Source organism: Danio rerio, chromosome 7 (assembly GCF_049306965.1).
Source record: "Danio rerio strain Tuebingen ecotype United States chromosome 7, GRCz12tu, whole genome shotgun sequence".
In the NCBI taxonomy this organism is placed as follows: Eukaryota; Metazoa; Chordata; class Actinopteri; order Cypriniformes; family Danionidae; genus Danio; species Danio rerio.
The window spans coordinates 32,307,009-32,325,502 of NC_133182.1; the positions used below are offsets into that span (position 1 = coordinate 32,307,009).

General features: G+C 36.7%; 1 protein-coding gene and 1 long non-coding RNA gene across 4 annotated transcripts in view; one reads left to right on the top strand and one right to left on the bottom strand.

Moving 5' to 3' along the window:
- The window catches only part of mettl15 (methyltransferase 15, mitochondrial 12S rRNA N4-cytidine), a 308,904-nt gene that overhangs the window by 238,648 nt on the left and 51,762 nt on the right, over positions 1-18,494 (top strand). Inside the window, exon 7 of one of the 3 annotated variants that reach the window (XM_073906758.1) lies at positions 15,990-17,961. The exons of the other annotated variants lie outside the window; for them this stretch is intronic. The gene's annotated coding sequence lies outside the window, so the exon portion shown is untranslated. Of the gene's footprint in view, positions 1-15,989; positions 17,962-18,494 lie in introns of those variants that run through there. 3 annotated transcript variants of the gene reach the window in all.
- LOC141375386 (uncharacterized) overlaps positions 1-18,494 on the bottom strand; it is an 85,596-nt gene that overhangs the window by 33,987 nt on the left and 33,115 nt on the right. The gene's annotated exons all lie outside the window — the stretch shown is intronic.

The following is an 18,494-nucleotide window of genomic DNA, read 5'->3' on the forward strand; positions in this document are numbered from 1 at the left end:
CCATTTAATTGTTTAGCACACTAGTCAGACAGCAGCCATTCAAAATTGCCAAGGGGGTTTATGCATTTATTTATTTGTATAAATTTTTTTAAATAATTTCATTGTGTTATAATGCAAGCAGAAACTGTGCTTCATAAATAGGCAATTAGCCAGAGTGGAAAAGAGTTTATTTTGCACAGGCTGTCCTCATCCACTTATAATTTTGCATTATTCTTGTAAAGATAGTTAACAATGTCTGGATAAGTCACAAAGCCAAAACCACGTTACATCAAATCCAATATTTAATTTAATGGACACCTTTTGATATCCTGTATCGTTGAAAAAGATGAGGCTCAATGAAACTCATTTGCATTGTACCGGTCAATTATATTTAGACCCTGCTCACTCCGACTCTGCAGACACAGACCAGTCAGTCCCATGGGAAAGATCCTCATGTTGCGTTTTTGTAATGATTGCAGCAGTTGCATGGTGAATTGCAGTGCCGCCGTATCACAAAGCTAAGATTTGAGCATAATTAGTTGGAGACTTACAATCATTCCACAAAGCCCATTTCTTAACGCTGATGTGGAGCATTTTCTAAATGAAGATGAGTCATACTCTGATTCATAGACTCAGGGGACCATCGTAGTCCAAAGGTAAAGTTGAAATAAATTAATCATTTCTCTCTCCCTGTCTCTCTGTCTCTCTCTCTTCCCCCCCTCACTGCCTCATTAAAAACAGAGTAACCAAAAAATAATGAAATATTCACCGTACTTGATTTAATTATTATACAGAAAAGTTTTCAATCTCACTGCGTTGTTTGTGTGTTTAACCAGTGGGTATGAAATGTCAGCTTTGAATGCAAATTCCAGCATCTGCAGAGCTCAAGTTGTTTTTCCTCATATAAATCAATATGATCCTTGATCATGCACCACTCATATCTCCATGTCTGTGTGTGTCTGTGTGAGAGGGAGAGAGAGAAGGAGGGAGGTTTGTGTGGCCAAATGGCATTTATCACAGTGCAGCACTTCAGATGTTTGATTCTTCTGGTTGTTCTTTTCACATTATGAATTCTCCATTGCAGTGTCTCAATATATTGAAACATGCAAACTCTTCCCAAAATGACCCTGCCATTCTGTCAGTTCCTCACAGCAATTTATATATATTCTACTATAATTATTATTGACACTGCTTTTAATATCAGAAAAAAATAAAAGAAAAATAGACTTTCAACAGGCAAGTAAACTATTTTTGTATAGATCTTTGTAAATTAAATAAGATAAAATGTGGAAAAGAGCATATATGGATAACAATTGGTCTCTTTTTCTGAGGGTCTGGGCAAAGCAGATACAAAGTATATCAATTTATGACATAAAGTGTATTGCACTTTACTTCATTGATTTGAACGTGCACTTTACATTATACGTTGATGGTACACTCTAACATCTGTTGATAGTCATTTTAATTGTCTCCAAAGATTGTATCGTGTCGTAGGACATTTAATGGATAACACTTTATGGAAATGTATTGCACTTTTTGCAACAATTTAGGTTTTGTTGATCTTAATTGTTATTTACAGTATATCAGTGACAATACAAAATTGAATTTTGAAGAAGAAAAACAAAAAAATCTAATTGCAAGCAATGATAAAATAGCAACCTGCCATTATAAGAACTACCTGAAATATTTTAAGCACAATAAATAAGAAATGCTGCAAAAACTGGTAAACTTTATGAAAGTAATCAAAAACATCACTGCATAATGTTCGTTTTTCCTAATGCATACACAAATATAATTCTGTCAAGAGCATCGAACAGTATCCTTTTTGCTATTTGCTGTTTATTTAACTGTTTATTTATTTAATTTAATAATGTACAGTAATGTAATGTACAGTATATAATTTGCTGTTACTTTAAGACAGAATGCATGGATCTAATATACTGTACAGGTTGATGCTGTCTTTATTAAATGTCCATGTCCTAATGTAAGTCTGTCTCATGCGATATTTCCGTGACTGATTTGACTGGATAGAAATCACGGAAGTGATTATTCTACTTGGCCAATCACTGTAGATAGACAAGAAAAAATAAGCATAAAAAATTAATGATTGCAGGTTGAAAAAATATTGTGGACACATGTGCTCAATAGATGCATGGTGACATCACTGTGAGGCATAGGGTCAGATGTGGGGTTAGTTGTATGCTTTAAAAGAGCATTACATGCAGTCTCAGCATGCATGTGCAACTGGTCTGCAGCCAGACCCTTTTTTAAAGTATACAAATAAAGGTAAAATTAAAGGTAAAATTTCAGATTTTTTTTTTTTACCTATTTTGTAAAGTACAATATTTTACAATTACTTGAGTATTTGTAATTTATTACCTTACACCACTGATCACTATAACCAAATATTAGATCAAAAAGCTTTATACTGTAGCTGAACATCATCTTTAACCAGCCTAAAACAATGAGATATTCATCAAACATTTCCACTGCTGTGACTAATCCTCATCAATGTAAAATATACCTGCAACTAATACATTACGATATGCAGAGGGTTTCATAGCACCATCTGTCTACGCTGCAAGTGTGCCATAGAAACAGGCTATAAAAATGTATCTGATTATGTGCCTGTGTTTCTCTAGAAAGATCTTATTATGCAGGAGCACTTCAGTGTTGTGCAAATGAATGATAAGTATCTCACTGTTTACAGAGTTAGCTGATCGCACCCCTCTGACATTAGATGATGGAAGTCAAACAAATCCTTTCACTAGCATTGTGGGGATTTCCTATTAGATTTGGCATCCTCTCGGCTGGCGAAAGTTTGGAGGTAAAATATGGGAAGATGTTCCCCTAGAGATCAGTGTGCATCTGCTGCCAAACTGCGGCATATTGTTGCTGTTGGGTGGAAACCTCCATAATCTCCATATTTTAATAATTAAGAAAAACAAAGAAACAATGCTAATTGGTCGATCTTTCTGTCCAACTGTGGGTTGTGCAAATATTTAGTCAAACGGAGGGTAATAATACAATGGCCAGTGTGATTACACTTTATTTTGAGAAATCAATAACCTGGTGTAGATATACAAATCCTGAGATTAATTTTTTTGTCTGAGACTGATTATGAAAAACCAAAATGCAAACAAATACTGTAATCAACTTTGTTTATTTTTAAATCTTAAGCCCAACTCACACTGTGCAATTTTATTCATTCATTCATTCATTCATTCATTCATTTTCCATGGGCTTAGTTCCTTTTTTATTCAGGGGTTGCCACAGAGGAATGAACCGCCAACTTATCCAGAATATGTTTTACGCAGTGGATGCACTTTTAGCCGCAACCCAGCACTGGGAAACATCCATACCCTCTTGCATTCACACACACTTATATACTATAGCCAATTTAGCTTATGAAATTTACCTATAGCGCATAAGTTTGGACTGTGAGGGAAACTGGAGCACCCAGATGAAAACCCACGCCAGCACAGGGAGAACATGCAAACTCCACACAGAAATGTCAACTGACCCAGCTGGGCTCGAACCAGCGATCTTCTTGCTGTAAGGCAACAGTACTAACCACTGCGCCACCGTATTGCCCATTTATTTATTTTTAATAATCATAAATAATTGTAGCAAGTTAGACTGCATGAATATATTTTCCATGTCACACTGTAAGATCTTTGTTGTCATAATGTCAGACTGAACAACAATGAAGAAACAATGAGGTTTGAGGTCATCCATCCGTTTAAATCGCATTCTGATATGATACACAGCAAACATAAACAAACTGTAGCAGCAATGTTGTTCACAGCATACGTTAATAATAAATCCAGAAAAAAATAAAACACTCTTGACATTTTCCTGCGCTGGTCTGTTGTGCTGATTCTTATTTTGACAGCCATTGCAGCTGAAGTTACACTGCTGGAATATGACTGAAAACTTCTGACAATGACAGAACTTACTTTCATGGAAAATTTGATTGAAACAGCCATTAATTGTTTGTCAATGAACATGTCAAACCAACGATCAAATATTTTTAGCCGATTTTTGCCTTTACATGAAGAATTATAAACATTTTTTAGGATTTCCCAAATTTCTCTAAGGCAACCAAATCCTGACTGAAATCACACAGTGTGAGTGGGGCTTTAACTGCAGAAAACAAGGAAAAACACTTCTAGGTTACTTTTAAATACATTAAATCATTTTCTAATTGTTTGAAGGCTTTTTACACACTGAAAAATGCCTACTGGCAAACATTCTAACACTGCCCCAAACCCTATTTTAAAGTGCTGCACACAGTTTATACATCTTTACTTGTTTGATATACTATGGTAAATAAAGAACTGGTTGTTTGAATAAGTCGAGTCACAGTATTTTCTTTAGTTAAGAAACACTATCTAAATGCTAATGTTTAATGAATTTGAGGTGCAGAGCATTTTCCATGGAGTCTTAAAGGAGCCTTTGCATATCACTCATGATATTTTGACTGAATTTGTTCAAGGACAGTAAAATTTGAGCACATAGTACTGTAGCTACAAATAAACTTTATAACCTGTACACTTCCTGAAAAAGGCTTTTTCGTTGATCCCAGTTGTAAGAGAAACAAATAATAACTCTGTTTCTAGTTGATCATTTGGAAAAGTGGCAGAATTTCTTTCTGATGAATCATCTGTTGGACTACATCCCAATCATCACAAATACTGCAGAAGACTTATTGATCCAAGAGTCTCACAGAAATCAGTCAAGTTTGAAGAAGGAAAAATCATGGTTTGGAGTTACATTGAGAATGGGGACGTGTGAGAGATTTGCAGAGTAGATGGTAACATCAATAGCCTGAGATGTCAAGACATTTGTGCTGCCCAATACATTACAAACAACAGGAGAGGAAATTTTTCAGCAGGATAGCGCTTCTTCACATACTTCACCCTCCACATCAAAGTGGATTGGCCAGCCCAGTCTCCAGAATGAACACTATTAAACATGTCTAGAGTGAAATGAAGAAGAATCCAAAGAATCTTGATGAACTTTGGGAGTTCTGCAAGAAGCCGTTTCAGATGACTTTATTAATAAGTTATTTGTGTCACTGCAGAGATGTATGGATGCAGTCCTCTAAGCTTATAGGAGTCATACACAATATTAATCATTTTTCCACTGCACCATGACTTCATTTTATACACTGGTGACAAGACTATTGTCTAAAAGTCAGACCCTATTGTCCTAATGAAATAATGCAAGAGTTCGCACTTAGATGTTGCTTGATAATAATAGCAGGTTTGGCATGCTGTCCCAGGAGAGAACCCTGAGCTCAGGTATAATGGAGCTCAAGGCTCCCACCTGGTCAATGAGAATGTAAAAGGAGTTTGAGATGAGGTAGTTTTTGAGAGCTCCCCCTGTAAGTTAGTAGTTTTAGCCGGGCTATTTATAGTGAGTTTGGATTAATCTGATTGGCTAACTAATGATTATAGATGAGAGACCAGCTGCGATCAATCATATCACATTCTCCTCTCAAAATTAGATTGTGAAACTTCACTTAAAAATCATGGCATGATAACATTTTATTTTGGTAAAATAAGAATAATCTAGAGGCCTTTGCCTTTCATATAAGCCACTTCTGATACCAAATAATCAACTAGAAGTAAAGGTATTTTATGTTGTTCCTAAAACTTGGATGGGCAACAAAACATTTGTTAGATAGTGTAAGTTAAGGAAAACAAGGCATTGCTGTCAGATGCAGCATTTCTAATAATAGAATAATAAATGTATATTTGCTTATCAAAAACCTTATATTTCTATATGAGCTTGAATTTGGTGAAATAATCAAGTGTTTAATGTTAAACAACAATGATAATATTGATAATGCAGTGGTAAATTATTGAAGAAAAACTTTTTTTCTCATTTCGTGAAAGGTAGCAGGTTTCAACATACATGTTGCCTTACAACAGTGGCAATATGGTTGTGAGTTTACGTGTGTTTTCAATAAATATTTATGTAAACATTTGCTGATATACAACAGAATTTAAAATCCATAAATGATGAGCATCTTCATTCAAATTTGCTAATTTGAGTTTGTGTTCATTTAAATACAGGTTATTGTTTTCTGGATTCTTTAAATAGAAGTTAAAAAAATAGATAGTTAAAAAAAATTGCTGTTATCTGAATTAAACTCTGAATTTGCTAAAAAATATAAAGCCACAATGACCTTTTAATGTTTTATTCGGTTGCAGAAATATGCTTCGATTCTAACTTTTTAATATCTTCTTGCTAAATAAAATAATTTCTTTCAAAGACATTTTTGCAGTGTATAATTTGGTATACTAGATCAAATTTTCTGATTTTGCCTTTTGTAATTGAATAACTAAATAAATAAAAAACAAAATAAATAGAAAAAAAAACAGAATGGTAGATGAGATTTTATGTGGGTGTCTACAATGAGAAATTTCACAATGTCAGTGGAGCTGTTGGAGGTCACCCAAGCCTTATGTATCTTACAGACATGACAGCTGTACAGCATAAAAGGCAATGAATGAAATCACATGAAGAAAGCTTGAAATGTTTTATCAACAATCTGACAATCCTCTTAGTGAACAAGCGGGCACATCTGTGTCAGAAGTAATCCAATAGCCATCTCCGCAGCTCTGAGAGGACAGAGGCGGTGGCCTTTATAACCCATCCGCAGACTGATTACAGGGTATGGCTGAGACGGTGTGAGCCCGCTGTGATAACCTCCACCTGATGTGTCCCACTTATCCTCCGTAGACACCAGACACACACTGCTGGGTAATTTTCCAAAACACACCATAAACTACTGAATCATCTCAGTATGGAAGCGCCACTGTTTAAGCTGGGCATCTCATGCAAACTGTTGAGAAAAATGCCATCAAGGACGGCGAGCGTGCCAAACTGAATTAATGCTTTTAACTGTTACCAGACACGCTGTTAGCGGAGGCTGTGAAGAGGAGAAGACTGAATGGATTGAGCTGTCAGGAGGTATTCAGCGTCACAAGGCTAAATGTTATCAGGCGTGTACGCTCTCCATTCATTCACTCAGATTCACACACACACAGCATTGCACGCTGATAACCATCATTGAGGATCACTTTGAATGGAGCTTTCAGTACACTGCACAGCTATTGAAAGTCAGGGATAGGGAAAGTTATTTTGAAAATCGAAAGTTCTTCTCGTTGGAGAGTAGGTGAGATTGAAGGCTGTGTATCTGATAAATCTGTTTATGTCATGATGCTTTAGAACAACATCCATAATTCATTCATATTGTCTGTGTATTTTAGTAAGCGTAGTAATTTTACATATTAAATCTAACAGACATATGAAATCTAATGATTAAATCTATACATATAAAACTAATCTTTAATAATCAAAATTATATTTAAGCTTCATCAAGATGGCGCTGAGCATGGCTGCCGTGTTGCGAGCTCCTCTAAATTTTTCACTGATAATAGCACACGTGCTGCTGATAATGTGACAATAAAAGTGATTTGATTTGATTTGATTTGGCTTGAATATGTTTGTGGCTTAGAACAACTTACAAATAACTCTTCACCTTTATATCGTTTTAAACTGTACGTTAGGGATGCAATGAATAACCGATTTCACTATTAACTGCCGTTTACTTCATCGTGGTTAATTAATCGTAAAGGCTTCTCAACGCAACATTTCTGCACGGAACAAAACTGCTGCAACGAAACAAAGTTACGCCAACTGTGCAAGTTTTAAGCTTGTACACCAAGACTAATAACCACGCACACTGGATTAACTTTGGCTAAGGCTATTAACTAAGGGCTGTTCACATATTGTGTCTTTGCACGGACAAGTTCGTTATTTCCAGTAGAGGTGCAGGGGTTGCACGTGCATATTAGGATCAATGACAAGAGTCACATGACAAGAACTTTGACTTTTTTTTGGAATATATTCTTTTTTTTATTGTTCTGTCATTTATTTTCAGTGTAAATGTATTACTTATGTTTAAATGCAAAAAAAAAAAACATTTTTTTTAAACTTTTTTTAACTTAATTTTAAGTCCAAAGAGAAATGGATTATTGTTTGTTTTTATTATTATGTGCTGTATTATTTAGTTACTAAGCAGCAATAAACAACACTTTACTATAAGGAGTTTTCATGTGATTTTCTAAACTAATAGTGTTTTGAAATTATGAATGCATAATAATCGTGATAACCGTGATACTATGATTATTCCTCAGACTTTTTTTTCGGACAACCAAAATCTATAATGGTTGTATCCTTACTCAGACTAATGGCTGTAAGTCTAGCAACTTTGTCTGCATTGAATGGTCAAGGACCGCCTACTATGTTATATGACTGACAGGTCAACCAACCAATCATGTTTAGTTTTGTGCCACGTCATGTTTAGAGGTGTGGAACTGTCGACATAATACTAGTGCAGAATCATTCATGAAAGTCTTTAAAGGTTTACAACAAAAACGTTTCAAAATCTTATGGATCTGTCAGCAAAACATATATGAAATCAGAAGGACATTTATGTAGATTCATCCAATAGTTTGATGACACATTCCTAGAGAATGATCAGGCAGAATGCGATGACAAAATAAAAGTTTCAAAAAGCAAGGTGTTGTATTTGTGAGCATCCTCAAATAAAAAAACATTGTTTTGGATGATGTCTTTCTCTTAATGACATGTTCCTGTTCCTGACAAAAAAACTGAGGTTTTAAATAGTGAATCGTCTGCCTTTGCAAGAAATGTAACAGTTTTACAACATACTGCATGCATTCCTGAGCATGTTTATGATGGTCTGAAGCATTAATAATATCAAGAATTGTGTTGTTTTGGTTTGTAAAACCACAGTAGCCACTGGTATTAATTTTGTTGTGGCCATATAAGATTTCTTGACTCTTTTAGAAAAAAGTATTCTACATGTCGGAATGTACTGACCCGAGTGTACGTAAATTTAACAGAAATTACTATTTTTGGGTGAGCTTTCTCTTTTAAAATGCCAAGTAGATGTAAGCAATGCCTTCAAAGGAATTTCCAATATTTGTCTTTTTGCATTACATTTTTGTTTCACTATAGAGACATTACAAAGCTCCAGCACTCAACTCAATCCTCTCTATGAGTTCTGTGGCCTGATTTGGTTTCCTTATTTGAGACGCTAATTCTAATCTGAATCTTAATTACTGTGTGAATTATTAATTAACTGTGGCCTGGCTGCTGACAGCAAGACTAATATAAGTCAAAAGTCATTTTCTACATGTGATAGAATCATTTCCTGAGGAAAGTTAAACAAGGAGCTGTGCAATCCATAAAAATCCATTCATCGTTGCCATTCAAACTTACTGTATACGTAATATACATGCCATTTCTGGCTCTGTACCAACCAGCATTAATGGAGTAGCAGCTGCACAGTCATAGAAGGACAAATCATATACTACATGCCCATTTTAAATTGTAAATGTGTGATCCACCTGTTAGTCACAACCTGCTCAATAGAAGGTGGAATGTTTTTCAGTAAACATTGCACACAATAGTATAACACCATTTCTCTTAGTGTACCAGATTAATTTGATGTTTTTCACATTATTTCACAAACATTTTGCTTATCTTCACTAGTCTCCCACTGCAGCACCTTGTGGTTTTTTGATGAGAATCCTACTACTGATTGGTTTAGGTTAGTCGGCTGAAATGTCAGCCAATTCATGTCGCTGCTGCAACTGATGTGCTGTAGATATTTTCTGACTTTGTTGTTTCTAAAAATATTTTTGATTTCGATTTAAGTGTGGCTAGTTCTACATTGCCTAAGGCAGTGTTTCTCTACCACGTTCGTGGGGGACCACCGTTTCTGCACATTTTCCATGTCTCTAAACACACCTGATTCAGATCATCAGCTCATTAGCAGAGACTGAAAGACCTCTAATGGGTGTGGAGACATCCAAAACATGCAGTGTTGGTGGTCCTCCAGGAACATGGCTTAGAAACACTGAACTAGGGTGACCATATGTGCCATTTTTCATGAGACAATTCCTGGCCAGGATTTCTATATTCTCTAAAATATCTAGATTTTTTTGTCTGCTTTGCACTGTGCATACTAATTGTTTGTAGGATTTCTGTAAGAATTAATGAGAGTAGATGATTATTATGCTTTTGAATCTCTTGTGACACTTAAACAACAGCCAGTCTGCACAGTGTTATTCCCTGTATATCACTTTCACATTCCACAATTGGTTGAATTTCTACAATGCCTGCATGCTATTGGTCAAACTATTTAGTCATTCCCTTCAGTAGGTATGAAAACAGGAAAACAAAGTCAAATACTGATATCCTGGCTAGGACTTGCAGACCATTTACTAACATTCACCTTTCTACTAACATTTGACTGTTAGGACCCTATCATACACCTGTTGCAATAAGGCGCAAGATGTCTTTTGCTCTATTTTTTTGCTATTTTCAGACCAGTGCAACCCTAATTTTTACATTTGTGCCACATTGTTTAAATGGCAAATCCATTTGCACCACTTTGTGGACTTATGGGTGTGCCGGTCTACACAGAAGGTGTTAAGGTGCATTGTTGGCACGTTGCTATTTTGAGAAACTGAAATAGACCCTGCCATTGACTAAATAAAAGCAGGTCTAAAGTCCAGCACAGAGCGCCTATGCTGGTTCAAAACGCTTACACATTGCTTTGGACACACAGGATGTACAGCAATACACAAATGTCTTCACATGTGAACAAAAAGGATTAAAATGTTACAATAATTATTATTTTCTACATAAATATAAATACTTCCATGCCTTCTTCATGTCCGAGAGACTTTTTTCAGTTTATTTATAACAATTTGTATTTTTATTATAATGTTATTATTATTAGCAGTATTATTTGGTGTTTGCATATTTGTTTTAATTTAAACTATTTTACATTTGTCCATCTATCGGGTTTTGAAGACGAATGCATCACTAAATGGGGCAAAAGAATAGGCCATGTTATTGGACATAACTCCTTTTTTTTACTACATGTCATTATTATTGTTCATTTATTTGTTTGCTAGAAATTAGAACTAAATTTAGAAATAGTTTTAAAAGAAATCTTTGAGCTGAACAAACAAAATTAAATATGTGTTAGACTAATGGATGTCTTCAGTGGAGTGCGTACAAAACCGTTTCCTTGTCGACGAAAGAAAAGAAGTAAAGTAAAAAGTAAATAGTAAAAGTAAAGTAAAGAGTAAAAGTAAAGAGAAAGTAAAGAGGCCGAATGGAGGAGGCTCATTCTATCCTCCCACAGATGTTAAACTGTTTTTTCGCTAGTGAAGCATTCAGATTTTCCATTAAATTTTTCCACTAACAAAGTCCGCCATGTAAATAGCAAATGCACCATGGTGCAACACAACTGACTTTTACAGGGAATGGGAGATGAGACTCTTATTGGTTTATGCACATTATTCTCAAAACACACCCATAACTAGGGCCAGATGGAATCTGCGGACGTTTTTTGCTATTTCTGCAGAGAATTTTGGTAAAAATCTGCAGATTTCTGTGGAATTATTTTGGGAGTACCCAGCGGAATGTCATAACTAAAACCTTAATATATGAAAAAAAGGGAAAAAATTACTGAATAAAAACTGAATAAATTCAGATTTACACATTGACTCAAGTAAATAAACAGAATTAATGATGGGCTAAAAGTCTGCAGAAATCTGCGGAATTCTGCGGAAAAACTGTGGAATTCTGCACACACAGGTTCCGTGTGGGCCTACCCATAACTCATTAAGAGAATAAGCACAACCCTGTTAGTCCATGAGCCGTGGCGCATTTAATATTTTTTCGTCCCTATGTAGCAAAAGTGGATTTAGACACGCCCTTAATGCTTTTTGCGCCATTCACTTTAGACTTGTGCCTAGAGCTTTAAAATAGAGCCCTTAGTGTGCATGCAATTCCAATGTCACCTCCAACAGAATGTCTAAAGGGTCTATATGTGATGACCACGTTATATATAATGTCATTTTCAATCATTCTGCTTGTTCCATTGGACAATTTCAGTGCGGTCATGTCATTGGTCCTTGAACATTTCCTGCTTGTTAATAAACTCTTTTATAACTGTAACAAGAGGCAATTCAATCAAAACTAACGGTTAAAACAGCTATCATAACATTATTTATCAAAATCTGTCTCTTTTTGGATTCTCGGAAGCTATAGATGAATTACCATGTTTCTAAACATTTAGAATGCGCGCACAGTGAGGTTGCAGAAAAAAAGGGAGCGCTAGCATTTACAGTGAGGGAAGGACATTTGATACGGTACAGAGTTTGTTGTTGTATTAGAGATACATTATATTGATTACATATTATATATATATATATATATATATATATATATATATATATATATATATATATATATATATATATATATATATATATATATATATATATATATATATATATTATTTACATTATGCTTTCAGTGTATTATAGCAGCTTGTCACCCAGTGATAAGCATAGTGATTCTGCAAAATTATTGTTAAAGTGAGCGGCGTTCGTCTGACAGGTCCATCGGCGATAGCACTCTCCCAAAGACGAAATGGCCAAGCATCTAGCCCGAAATATACATCTCTCCTGACACTTCAAGTGATTTTACAAGAGAGAAGTTAAAGGCATACAAGTCAATGCCAATAGTTTTGTTCTGTGTGGTCATGTGCAAGAAATAATTTTTCATGATTACCAGATTCCAAACTATTTACTGCTTAAAACCGAGGTTCTGCCTAGCCAAAGACAAGGAAAAAAAGATGGAGCTATACAAAGCCTGGGTAATTATCAACAAGCAAAACTGCATTCTGTCAGCGAACTGCACCTGTACGGCAGGGTATGTGAACTTACACTTTCACGTTTCATTCTTAGCATTCAGTGTCAAAGAAAATTTTGGCATCTTACCGCTCAACATGACATGTTTGCTATTGCAACCGGGAACCAGTGTGACGTCATGTGTCATGTAGGTTGGTAATTCGTCTATAAAATTAAAAATGTAAAGCAGCAAATACATTGGGACCGTTGTTTTTGTTTACATCCCTCAAAATGGTCTATAGACAAAAATTGTAGACATTCAGAGAAAAACTAAGAATTAAAATGAAGGGTAACTGAGTGATGATTTTACAGCATGATTTTTTTTCTCTGAAATGTCACTCCTTGTGCCACGTGAAGATGAATGTGCAGATGGGAAAGCATCACAAAATGCACAGTATGGACTCATCCTGACTCATTTCCTCACATCACAACAAACAACCCGAGACAAACTGCAGGAAGTAAATAAAGCATCTCTGGCAGATTTTGTTTAGCTTTTTTACGTTAGGCCTCAAAGCCCTGCTGCTCAGCAAATCAAGTGCAGGAGAGAGCCAAGAGAGCTGCTTGCAGGTTGGGTGACTCTTCTCTGGAGGACACTGCATGACGAGGTGACTGTGGAGCTGTGGAGACAGCTAATTGATCATCTGGTTGGTAGCAGTTTTCATTCCAAAAATTCATATTATAATAGGATTCAAATATAACACTTTTATCCCCTGTTTTTGTGTGTGATGTGTGTTTGACTTAGAAATAGTGTTTAAATGCTTTGGAAGCTTAGTGTGCACAGTGTAGTTATTGTCACTTCTGAAAGTTAGTTTCTGAAAGTAAGTTAGTTATTAAGTTAGTTAGTTAGTTAGTTAGTAAGTAAAGTTAGTTTGTTAGTTAGTAAGTAAGTAAATAAGTAAAGTTAGTAAGGAAGTAAAGTTAAATAGTAATTAAGTAAGTAATTAAGTAAAATTAGTCAGTTAGTAAGTAAGTAAGTACTGTCACCTCACGGCAAGAAGGTCGCTGGTTCTAGTCCCGGTTCTCCTTGTGTTCGCGTGGGTTTCCTCTGGGTGCTTTGTTTTCCCCCACAGTCCAAAGATATGCGCTATACGTGAATTGAATAAACTAAATTGTCCGTAGTGTGTGTGTGTGTGTGTGTGTGTGTGTGTGTGTGTGTGTGTGTGTGTGTGTGTGTGTGTCTGTGAATGAGGGTGCATGGGTGTTTCCTAATACTGGGTTGCCGTTGGAAGGGCATGCGCTGCGTAAAGCATATGCTGGAATAGTTGGCAGTTCATTCCACTGTATAGCATATCAAATGTTGTAGCAGATAAAATAATGGGATCTGGGGAAAGTGACTGATAAGTGGATGCAATATCAAAGGTCTTTGATTTCACCGCAGCGTGTGCCATGATGAACAACACTTTAGAGGACATATTATAGGAAACAATATATTGCAGCACATGAAAAAAAGATTTTGCTTGATCAAATGTAGAGCAGGAGCTTTTATTTGCTCCATACCCTCAAGGTTTTGATCAAATCATTTAAAATTTATGAGAATTTTTAAATTTATTTTTGATTTTCATTCTCACATCCAGCACACTGTGCGCATAGCAATGCATTACAATCCAAATGTTTTATAGCTGTGTGGGTGGGTGAGTGTATGAGTGTGTGTGTGTGATCAATATAGAGCTATGGAAAAAATAAGAAACCATTTAACAATTCTTGTGGCAAAGTATATTGTTTATGGTAAACAATGTTGATATTACATTTTTTATGGAAAGCTTTTTCGTAATTTGGTTGCTACATGTACAACAGCAAGATGATAAAGTTTTATTTTTCTTTAGCAATATTTTATGTTGGCCTTCCAACTGAAGGTGAGTGTTAAAGAACTCAAGTGCAATGCATTAACAAAAATGAGCAAAACAAACAAAAGAACTACAAAACTAGACTTGGCATGAACATTAAACAAAACATGAACATAAACATGACAATAAATAATCTCACAGACAGAGGTTACACAAACAGTGCTTAAAAAGGAACAAGATGACGATATGTATAACAAACACTAGGGGCAACCAATGATGAACTAAACATGTGAACTAAATCAGAATAGACACATACACATAAATGAATAAAACTACACTACAACATAAGAAAAGATAAGACATTTCACCTTCCAGGCCTGTAACTATTTGTTTTTGAAAAGTGTTTATAATTGATTGAAGGCCATCTAGTTTACCCCTTTTTCAAGATTTAATATAAGTCTTGTGTGTCTCCAGAATGTGTCTGTACAGTTTCAGCTCAAAACACCCATCAGATTATTTAATATACCTTTCAGAATATTGGATTTTCTGCTCTGAACACAATGCACCTGGCTTGTTATCTGTGTCTTTAATCCCCCACCCACCATTTGCATGTGCTTCTCAGAGTGTGCCTCACTCTCTGGCTCTGCTCCACAAACACACACTCATACACTACGGACAATTCAGCCTACCCAATTTACCTGCACCGCATGTCTTTGGACTGTGGGGGAAATCGGAGCACCCGGAGGAAACCCACACGAACACAGGGAGAACATGCAAACTCCACACAGAAAGGCCAACTGAGCCAAGGATTGAACCAGCGACCCAGCGAATTTCTTGCTATGAGGCAACAGCACTACCCACTGTGCCACTGCTTCGCCTAAACAAAAATTCTAATAAACAATTATATTTTGCATTTAAATAGTTTTTGTTCTGCTTTTACATTAATTTTACAGTTGAATAGCCAAAATGACAAGTTTCAGTCTATTAAATGTGATTAATTGCGATTAATCGCAATTAATTAAAAAAAGTGTGATTAATTTGGATTTGGTATTTTTTATGGATTGACAGCACTAATATATATATATATATATATATATATATATATATATATATATATATATATATATATATATATATATATATATATATACATCAGTGACCTGATGTTTTGGGTGATCAGAGGGTGCTGTCAGATGAACGGGTAATATAAGAGCTCAGACAGAGTCTAAACGCTATCTAATGCCCTGCTCTTTCAAGACACTCTCCAGGCAGAACACTTTCTCCAGTGTCTGTTTTAAGGCAGCAAAGAGAAGGAGAGGAGTAGAGAGTTGTACTCGCAGAAAGCAAGCGGCCTGACTCTTCCTTTGTTGTTGTCCCCCTCCCATCCCCAATTTTTCTGCATGGCCAGGATTACAAGTACAACTTCCGTGCGTCATCACCTCAGGTTCATGCCCCTGAGCTTTCTCCTGGATGAGATGACGGGCTTCAGAGACGAGAGGCTGCACATGTTTTTTTTTCCCTTTTAACACTCTGGTTTGACTGACACCTGCTGACTATACAGAGAAAAGGCTTCACTCCAGTGCCGCTGAATTTCAGGGATGGTCTGATCAAAAGTTAGCGCACATTTATTATTTAACTTTAGATTCAGTCATTCAGTAAGAGGTTTGATTCAGTACGTGCACCATACGCATGGAGCTGTTGGTGGCATTGAGTCTGATCTGTACGTAGAAGTGCTAATTTATGCTTTCAGGATATGTGGCAGGCCTAATTGGCACTTTGATCTAACACTTGCCTTGGATGTTTTAACACTTCACTTTGCACTCCACCTCATTCATTCATTAGACAAACAGCAACAGCATGGGAGTGCCGAGCCAAGGCAGCGGGAAATGAGAGCGAGCAAATGAGCTACTCTGCTTGTGATCTTTGACCTTGGATCATGACTTCATGCTAGGATCTGTGAGCAGAAAGGCCTGAGTATGTCACGATCGGGGTTTGGGGAAAAAGTAGCGAGGTGTAGAACTAATATGGGTTTTTATTAATGATAAAATAAAATGGAAGGCAAAACAAACTACCCTGAGGGGAAAACATTAACAAAAGAGATAAACAAGCAAAACAAACTAGACTGGGCTGGCTAGCAGGTATCAGGACTAGAATACTTCAGGAGAAGGCAACATATGACGACGAACTGGCACAGGACAGCAGACATGAGGAGAATATAAGCAGAAGTAAATTAACACACAAACCGTTGAACATAATTAACTAAGAATGGGTTAACAAGGAGGGAGGGACTAGACAATAGACAGGAAAGCACATGACTAAGAGACAACACAAGCCATGTGCTCACATAAAACGGGACAAGAACACGTAGCCAATGAGAGAACTCATAAACCATACGTTCCAATAAAAAACAAGACTTAAGCATGCGGCCACAATGTTAACACAGAGCCACGTGCTTGGACAACACAAACACAAATAGACACAAGATACGAGCACACAATAGAAGAAAACACCTTACCGTGCGCTCACACATATGCAACGCGCATGTTTTATCTCAGCACCAACCAAAACCGAAACTAACTAGACAGAGATGCTGGGAATAAAACAGCGCGATGCCAACAGAACAAAACACTAACACAAGTACAAGTGCGCACCCCAGGCACGCACAGAGCCCGTGCGCCTGCCTCAAGCAGGAGGCCGCACGGTGCACGCCGACAACCGCACCCATACAGAGACACACAAAATGAGAGAAACAGGACAAGACAGAGCTAGTGTCCAGACTCTGCCACCAAAGCAAGAATTTACAAGACCAGGGTGGCAGAACCCTGACAGAGTAGGGTTGGCTGGGTATTAGGGATGCTCCGATCAAGATTTTTGCAGCCGAGTACTGATTCCTTGTCATGGTGATCGGCCAATACTGAGTACCAATTTTAATGCTTCAAGCTTTATAGTGCATTAAGCAAGTATGAACCTTAAGGGAAGATCTCGCCTTGCCTAATAGAATAAATTAAGGATGCTGCATATAATACCTTAAACACATCTCCTATAAACATTTGGGTGTGAACATGTCATGGCCAGAAGCAGCTTTACAGAAAAAATTCATTCATTTTACTTCGGCTTAGACTATGTATAATGTACGGGAGCGCATATGCGTCTTCCTCTTCTTGTAACCTCGTAAACAAACACCTGCGATTGGTTCATAAGATCAGCGTTTACCAATTGAGTCATAAAATGTTTATCGGGCGATACTGATCTTCAGCCGATTGATCGGAGCATCACTCATTCATGGGTATTATTCAAAAATGTTCAATATGATACAGATACTTTGATTCAATAAATGTGCAATATCATTTAATAAATGCCTTTAGCAAAATTACACTACTATCCTTTTTCAATTTGAGTTTTTTTAACAAAGTCAAACTTTTATCTCGGGGCTAGGCAGTGGCGCAGTAGGTAGTGCTGTCGCCTCACAGCAAGAAGGTCGCTGGGTCGCTGGTTCGAACCTCGGCTCAGTTGGTGTTTCTGTGTGGAGTTTGCATGTTCTCCCTGCCTTCACGTGGGTTTCCTCCGGGTGCTCCGGTTTCCCCCACAGTCCCAAAACATGCGGTACAGGTGAATTGGGTAGGCTAAATTGTCCGTAGTGTATGAGTGTGTTTGTGAATGTGTGTGTGGATGTTTCCCAGAGATGGGTTGCGGCTGGAAGGGCATCCGCTGTGGAAGGGCAAAACTTGCTGGATAAGTTGGCGGTTCATTCCGCTGTGGCGACCCCAGATTAATAAAGGGACAAAGCCGACAAGAAAATGAATGAATGAAACTTTTATCTCGTGAACCACTGCAATTGCACATAGGAACAAAACAAATCACAAAGAAACAACATGGAACCAAAACAAAAAATCTGTTGAAACTTGAACAATTT